Raw genomic sequence first — 8,161 nt, 5'->3', positions numbered from 1 at the left:
TCACACAGGGCACCACTGAAATTTGAAAGCAAGGAGTGCCAGCAAGCTATGGACCTGGTCTGTTGGCAGGAGTGCTATCCCAGGTCACGTCAATTCTCAGGATTCAGCTGCAGGCAATAGTGATAAAAAAAGAAGTCCATAAACTACCAGTATTTGCTCTTATTATAATAGCACCATCACTGTACAGCAGGGAACCTGCAGCCCTCCAGATGCTGATGAACTCCAACTACCATCAGCCCCAGGCAGCAGAACCAATAGCAGGGATGATGGGAATTGTAGTCCAAGAGGACCTCAAGCTTAGCTTCCTGTACCATACAAAATGCCCTGGGAAGCTGAACAGTTGAGAAATGTTTAGTATGCACAGAGTTCATGAATAAAATACCTTTACTTTTAGTTCAGTGACCTGAACCAATTGACCTACTGTAGGTATGTTTCTCACAGACATAATGATAGTGAAAGCTTCCCCAACCTACTGAGATCATTCCAAGTGAATATCATACTGGAAATGCTTTATGTGAAACACTTCCCAGAATTTTTCAGTATCAGGATGCAGCTTGAGTTGGTTTGGCCACTGCTGCACAAAAATATTGTGTGGAGAGCTTTTCCTGTCTAAAGGGTGGCAGGAAAATCTATTTAACCATCTAATTTGGCAAGGAAAAACAGGATAGCTTGGATCCAGAGTTGTGTAACTCTGTATTTGTGAGAAAATGTGTATGCAGGACCACTGGGGCAATGCCGCAGAGTTGCCATCCTGGCACCAGCGTTGCTGCTACTTACAGGGGTGGGACAGGGTGGTGGCAAGGTCAGGGTGGCACCCCAGGGGAGCCACCCGGGCACTCTTGCCAGCACACCCATGCAGCAGCACCCACTCACTGTCCAGGTTAGCAGCAGTCATTCTGGTGTTGGGAGGGTGACTGCAGAAGCACCCCACTGTGCCAGCTGCTTCTGTGTGCATGAATGTCTGTGTGTGGGTGTGCAGGTGGGGGGTCATTATGAGAGATGGCCCCCCACACTTTTGCATTGGTCTGGACCACCACTGGCATGCAACCCATGCTTCTCCCTCTCCCCCAAAAGTCACCTACAAGGAGTTGCATCCACGTCCCTGGCTTATGCTTTTAGCCTTTACTGCAATGTTTTCTTGGGATGGTAGTCATGCCTTTATTTTTTCAGGGCTCCTTTTTATATACAACTGCATGATAGGGGTAAAGACAACAGGGACAATTTTTTAATAGCATGGAGATGGGAGATATGGAAAGCTTCTGTCTGTTAAAGTTGATCTAAAAAATGGTGATGGCCCTACTTCTAGTTTATGCTTCTAAGTTGTGGTCACTTGGTTGCTGAAGGCAACACAATGACTGGTGTATTTTGGGACACTCTGATGTGTGGCTTCTGGCTGCATCAGAGAAGGAGGAGGGAGGGAGGGAGAGAGTCCAAGGCTTGCTGTAGCTTGTACTGTAATACTAAACCTGGGGTGGGGAACCATTTCCACCCACGATCAATCCCCTGATGTCACCAGACAGACCATGAGGGATTAATTCATTCTGGGAAACATAGTACTGTGAAGGGAAGGGGATTTCCCAACAATTTTCAGCACCCCAAACAAACTGCAGTTCCAAGGATACTTTAGACTATGATATAACAAATTGTATAACAGTGCTTTAAATGTCTGGTGCAGGTGTGTGCTGAAGGCAGAGGGCCCCTTCTCCACAATTCTCCTTCACCAAAGAACCCCCTTGTGTGTTTTAAGTGTGACATGAGGCCAGAGTGATTATAGCCCCAGGGAGCACATCTTACCATCTGATATGTGTCTCTTTATATCCAGGTGTTGGTGTACTCTGACTGGGTACAGAGCTATACCAAATTTTATAAGTTGTTTTGTGGGCAAAGCAGTAAGAGGTTTTCATTTTGCTGTTTTCCCCCTCACCACTGAGCTCAATAGGTGAACTTTTCCTTATGCCCGCTCTATAGACATCTTAATGTTAAGGACATGGATGGGGTCTGAAGTGTATAGCATTTAGCATCAGTCTGCTCCTTCTATGTCCTGTACACATCTGTGTCCCATTTTGGTTGCTACACTGGCACGTTTGTGTTGGTGACACAGACACACAAGGATAGTTCTTGTGCCAGCATTAGTAATGCCAACTTTGCCAGCATAGCAGGGAGCTTCTGCCATATGGCCTGCAGGTCCTCTGCCGGCACATCCTGATTAAAGGATTGTGCCCTAAAAACTTGCCTAGAGAAATTCCATCAAGTTAAAGAAAGTGAGCCAGTTCTTTAAGCACTGGAATTTCCTGTAATGCATCTATCATTAATTATGCAGGAGAATTTCAGAAATGAATGTGAGCTTTAAGAGTTGCAGGACATTACATTACACAAATATGCTTTCTGGCTCTGCAAGTCTGTTTAACCTGGCTTGCTTTCTGTTTGGGTCAACAGTTGCCAATAGTATAGTCCCTTGCCTGTGGGTTAAATGCTTACTTCCTGGAAAAACTAGATGCAGAGAAATAGAAGGGTTGCATTAAAACTCTCTTTGGTCACCACTGGAAAGTTATGCGAGTTGTGGATCTGATGGCAGCCCAAGGCACCCTTGCTTCAATCTTTGAGACCTTGATTATGTCCCCTTTAACCTCAGTGCTTAATGACTCCCATGTTGCTCACACACAGACAGCCTAATCAAACTGAGGCATAACTTAGATCAAGGTGTAGCCGGGATTTTTGTGGTGAGGGGAGCCTTTTGTTAGGGGGGATCAGAACCTCAGATTTGTATTGATTTTGATTTATTTGGGGGGGGGCAGCTGCCCCCCGCCTCCCCTCAGCTACGCCCATGACTGAGCTGCAGAGTAGTTAAAAGAAAGTTGGCTCAGTCACCTCTGCTGCATATCCCTCCTCCCCTTGACTTGCCTCTCTCCCTCACTGCTGCCACTGATTCACCTCACCCGGCCTCAGTTCTCTCTCACTTGCAGCAGTCCCTTCCCCCACTTGCTTCCTCTTCCTCTTCAGTTCAAAACAGAGTGTGTGCTCAGAAAAAACCCCACATTTTGATGCATGGATAAAGGAGGCGACCACACTTGCATGACAGAATGCTAATGTGGAATTAGGGCCAAGGCTGATTTCCCCAGGGCTACACACAGTGCTTTTTTTCTTTTAAAAAAATGTTTAGAGGTACTCTCTTTTTTCTACTCATATTGAAATACTGCCCCTCAATGAGGCCAAACTTAGATTCACAGGGGTATGCATAGGGGTATACATTTAGGGGCATAGGGGTTTAGGGGTGTGCGTACCACTGCATCCCCCCAGAAAAAAAGCACTAGCTACACACATTGTCAGAGGAGGTATCTTTTTTCACTGGATTACGTTAGGTTTCTGCTTTCAATGAGCAACTTAGATCTCGCTGAAAACTTGATGGTCAACACACACAATTGCCTCATTACGTAAATCATGTTTAGAACACCACAACACAGATGTAACTGGCTGTAAAGTAACATAGCATTATATGTAATAAAACTGTGATTTAATCGTCATATAAAAATATTGCAAAGCACTGTTCCTGATGGCAATAACATATCATATTACTATTAACCTTCTATATGTATTATTGTCGTAAAGTCCAAGGATCGTCAAGTCCAAAGATTGTCACGTTCAATTATTACAATGTACAGTTCCTGTTGCCAATGCTTGACTTGACAATCTTTGGACTTCGCGACAATAATACATGTAGAAGGTTAATAGTAATATGATATGTTAGTGCCGTCAGGAACTGTGATTTGCAATTTTTTGATATGACGATTAAATCACAGTTTTATTACAGTGGTACCTTGGGTTACATACGCTTCAGATTACATACGCTTCAGGTTACAGACTCCACTAACCCAGAAATAGTACCTCAGATTAAGAACTTTGCTTCAGGATGAGAACAGAAATTCTGTCCGGCAGCGCAGCAGCAGCAGGAGGCCCCATTAGCTAAAGTGGTGCTTCAGGTTAAGAAAAGTTTCAGGTTAAGAACGGACCTCCGGAACGAATTAAGTACTTAACCCAAGGTACCACTGTACCTACAATGTTATGTTACTTTACAGCCAGTTACGTGTGTGTTGTGGTGAAAACTTGATGGTGTCAGAGTCTCTTCACTATCAGTGCTTCTAGACTATCAGTTCTGCCCTGGTTCCTTCTAGTCCAGCTGAAGGAGGTAAGCTCTGACCAGTTTGCTGTCACTCAGCTGTTGGGCTGGCTCAGTACCAGCCAGGAGAGGATTGCAGCTGTAGGAGGCATCACTTTAGGGAACAGTGCAAGATGCTGATAAGCACACACACATTCACCACAGTTCAGAGGTGTGACTAACAATCTGGCCCCTCATCTGACCTCCTTTCCATTGGCATATTCTTTTCTGGTTTTCTCCTCCATTGTTTGGAATCATTGCTATCCATCCATTTCCTTGACTCCCTCCAGCCACATCCTCCCTCCTTTCCTCTTCCCCCTTCATGCATATCTGCCTCCTCTAAAGAAAAGTCTCCCTCCAGCTAACACCTCATTCATTTAAAATCTGCTCTGTCTTCCTCTCATCATTCCAAATCCTCCCTCCATGATTGCATCCTTTCTCATGTCTTCTTCCTTCCTAATTTCTGCCTATTTATATCATCTTAATTCTTTGCAGCATCAAGTCTTATTTCCTCAAAACAAGACTGTGTATGCACACACACAAACTTTTCTTCCATGCAAGTTGCTGTTATTTACATCACAGTTTCAAGTGTGTGTATGAAAAACATAAGTTATAGAGGTCAAGAAAGCATGATGTCACCCAGGAAAAATGCTGAAGAGGCTGCAGCTCCACTGGCACATACCTCCATATGTGGTGGGAATGCCCCCAAATTTAATCAGTGCTGCAGGAAATCTGCAAAATAACAAAACAAGTAGTAGAAGCAACTCCAGAATTAGCCCTATTAAATACATTCCAAGACAAGGATGCACATTCACATGACAAGGAACTCAAAGTCACTCTAAGCAGCTAGAGGCATCATAGCTAGCTACTGGAAAGACCTATCAAGAGTGAATATAGACCACTAGTACAAAAATGTATGGGAAATGTATAGAAAAGTTAACCCACAAACTTAAACAAACTTAAACTGGCCCCACCTTTTTCCCTGACAAGGACAAACACAAAAGGCAACACCCATTGATATGAATGGGAAAGACCAATGTTCTTCCCCATATACAAACTGAAATACAAGTGGGTGTGGACTACGTCAGTGTCATTCAACGGGTGGAAAAGTGGATTAACAACTAAATGATGCTCAAAGATGGATAAGCCCTTACATTTCACAGCTTTTTGGCTCCATTGTTAACATTTCCCCCCTGTGTACTTTATTTATGGATTAAAATAATTTATACCCTACCTTTCCACTACAGAATAGCACTCAAGGCAGCTAACAACATTCAATTATTCAATCCTGTCCATATTTACGTGTACTTGGAAATAGGCACCACTGAACACCATGATGTCATCTGCAAATTTGATGAACATCCCCTCAATTCCTTCATCCAAGACATTATAAAGACATTGAACTACAACAGGCCCAGGACAAAGGCTTACTCCCAGGTAAACGAGCTTAGGCTTGCAACCTAAAATGATCATAAATGAAATAAAACAAATAACAATAAATCACAAAAAGATATGAAAGATAAATAAAAATAACATTTCAGTATAAAAATTAAGACAAATTGAAAAGTCTGCCTGAAGAGAATTAACTTTATTAAGGCAGCAGAAACTGAAAACCTCAGCTCATGGAATATTCTTGGGTGGGTCTTTACTAACTTCAAAGGCACACTGATCTTGCAAAATGGAGACCAGTAACACTACTGGTTGAGTCACACAGCAGTTTCATGCTGGCTGAAGATATCAGATCCCTTCTCAGTAACTTCCGTGCAGGTGAGCAGTGATGTCAAAAGTACCTTATTGCTGCAGGCCTTCTTTGGTGCATCTGCGTCAAGTGTGGGAAACCTTTTTCAGCCCAGAGGCTGCATTCCTTCAAGATCAACCTCCCAGGCTCCACATAGCGGTAGTGGGTGGGGCAATAGATGTCCCTCTTATATTTGTGCAGTAGGAAACTGTCCAGCCGCTCACAAGTCAGCAGCTTCAATAATCATTACTAAATTAATTTTTATACTACCTAATGCTAATAAAGGCTTCTAAGTGGCTTACACAAACCAGCCACATAAGCGTTAAAATATGAACACCCACCATTAAACTAGCCAATAAAACAATCCCATTAAAATTAAAAACAGGAGACAGGTGGAGAGATCAAGGGATTGCCCATGTACAAGAGGTACATCTTCAAAAGCCAGGGGAACCCCAATACAGATGGTGCCTCTCATTTTAAGCAGGGAGTGCTTTCCATATTACTGGTCCCTGTCACCACAAACCAATGAGGCTAGGGCAAGGCTAAGCTAGTTCCACTTGTTGCTATCAATGCCCTTACTGGGCAATGGAGTGAAGTCACTCTCAAGAACTCAACCCTTATTGAACATAAGCAACCAGTTCAGAGCTTTTAGCACAGGTGTATGACCTGTAAGGGGCACTGCGCCCTACCTGTGTGGGCCTCAGCAGTCGTAAGGAAAGCCCCACATAGAGCACATCACTGCAGTCCAAACCAGTGCATGGGCCACAGCAATGCTCTTCATCCAGCCAAACAATATACTATTCTATTACTATGGGTAGCTGCCTTAACTGAGTCAGACCCTTGGTCCATCTAGCTTAGCATTATCAACACTGATTGGCATCAGGTCTCCAGGATTTCAGACTGGGGTCTATCCCAGCCTTACCACGAGAGGTCAGGGGTCTTCTGCATGCACAGCAAAGGCTCTACTACTGAGTTATGATCCTTTCCCTGTTGCCCAGCCAAAGCAAAAACAGCAACTTCCTCTTCAGAGTTATTCTCCGGTAAAATTAGTTACTGTTCAGCAACCTGCACTTGGAATTGATCTTCTGGATCCCATTGCCAGCTTCAAATTCAAGACCTCAAAAATGCACTTCCTCTATATTTTCATAAAGTGCCTGCACAATGTCAGGTTCACGCTCTAACACCCACACAGGCGTTGAACTGTAAGACACACTTTTTCCCCTGTGTGTGGTCACGTAAGAATGAAGCTCCACCTAGGCCAGCATCCTGTTCTCACAGTGGCCACTCAGATGCCTGTGGGAAACCTGCAAGCAGGCAAGGGGTGCAACAGCACTTTCCTCACTTGTGAATCCAAGCAACAGGTAGTCAGAGGCTTACCACCTACAGCTGTGGAGGTTGTCCGTGGCCGTCATGATTTGCAGCCAGTGATAGGCTTATTCTCTAGGAATTTATCTAATCTCCTTTAAAAGCCGTCAAGGCTGATGACAAATCAAGGACATTTGAAAAAGTGGGGAGAGCATTTTTTATTTTTTTTATCTTAGGGAAATCTTCTGTTAGTTTAGCATGTTTAATTGATTTAGAGTCTTATTTACAGAACAACTGTTAAGGGTGTGTTTATGAAGTGGCAACCCAATTGCCACCTTAACAGTAGGCTGTACCAGGTCCTGGAATCAGTTAAGCAGGTGAATAATTGCATTTAAAGCAATATTTTAAATTCCATTTACGTATATGGCAGAACCATGTGAATCATTGATTCAGTAGAACATTTTGCTTAACAAATATGCTAATGGAAAAATAAATGGTTCACAGGTATTGTGTCATTAATTGAACATTATATTTGCCATTGGTTTTCCCACTAAGTGCTATTTCTTTAACATGCAGATTAAGGACCTATTCTCTTTACTACTTTATGGCATAGTGGTATCAGGTTTCGTTTTCCTCCCATTCAGTACTGGAGTCCAAGAGATGTAGCTTTTTTCTTCTAAAAGGTAGCTTTTCCCAGCACCATAATGATCATGGAGCAATTAAAGTGTGCCCTACAGTCCAATCCTATGTCTGCTCTGAATTAAGTCTTTTTTACTACAGTAGGGCTTACTCCCAGGTGAGTATAGGATTATAGCTTTAATGAATGGGAATTAAATGGGCGTATGCACATTCTTCAATGGGGGGGGGGCAGGGCAAAGGACATGCAACTCTAGGTGCACATTAATATACAGCAGAGGCCAGAAAATAAGTGGAGAACTACAGATTCTGGTTGTGGTGACATTCAT

This window comes from Podarcis tiliguerta (genome assembly GCF_965153285.1).
Source record: "Podarcis tiliguerta genome assembly, chromosome: 11".
Classification (NCBI taxonomy): Eukaryota; Metazoa; Chordata; class Lepidosauria; order Squamata; family Lacertidae; genus Podarcis; species Podarcis tiliguerta.
The sequence above is the reverse complement of the archived record's forward strand: the minus strand, read 5'-3'. Positions refer to the sequence as shown.